Source organism: Xyrauchen texanus, chromosome 11 (assembly GCF_025860055.1).
Source record: "Xyrauchen texanus isolate HMW12.3.18 chromosome 11, RBS_HiC_50CHRs, whole genome shotgun sequence".
Classification (NCBI taxonomy): Eukaryota; Metazoa; Chordata; class Actinopteri; order Cypriniformes; family Catostomidae; genus Xyrauchen; species Xyrauchen texanus.
This window is the reverse complement of record NC_068286.1, coordinates 16,624,282-16,625,003: the sequence shown is the minus strand read 5'-3', so window position 1 is coordinate 16,625,003 and position 722 is coordinate 16,624,282.

The following is a 722-nucleotide window of genomic DNA, read 5'->3' as shown; positions in this document are numbered from 1 at the left end:
ACTATTCACTTTCACCTATTTGATATACATCTGAAAGTATGGAGCTAAATTCATGACTAAAGTCTTTGAAGGATAAAAGCATGATGCATTGCTCTAATAAAAAAAAAAATGCATTGCATTTACAGTGCTTGCATTTTGGGAGGCTGAAATTTAGCATGGTTGTATATTTAAGCATTAAATAATTTAATTAATAATTTATTAAAAATAAATATTCACCTTACAATGTTCGTTTCCAAAATATTCAGTTAATTGGAAAATACCATCTAGAATTTTCAACATTTGAAATTAAGCCTGTTCAATTTCGCTTCCTCAAATTCAGTTGTTGAAATTCGATTGGAAATTCAAACTTCCACACACGGGAACTGCAGGAAAAGCAGCAGAGTACCAATGCACAATCTCAACCTGGTGCTATCCTTTCTCATCTGTAGGTGGTGCAATATGATTGGGTGTTGACTGCTGAGGACCAAAGCTACAGGTAGGAAGAACAGCCGTGTATATTTTGACAGTTTGTTTTTCAAAATTGTTCATGGTTAGAAAATAAATAGATAGATGATTTGCACATGGGTGGACATGAAACTGATTGGTCCATGTCATCATCAGTTCCTCAATGCCTTGCAACAGCATAATTATCCACCAATGCTCAACTTTTAATACAACTACATATTATCTCTCTCTCATTAAGCAACCGGACTAAGGAATGCCTGTGACACAAACCATACTCA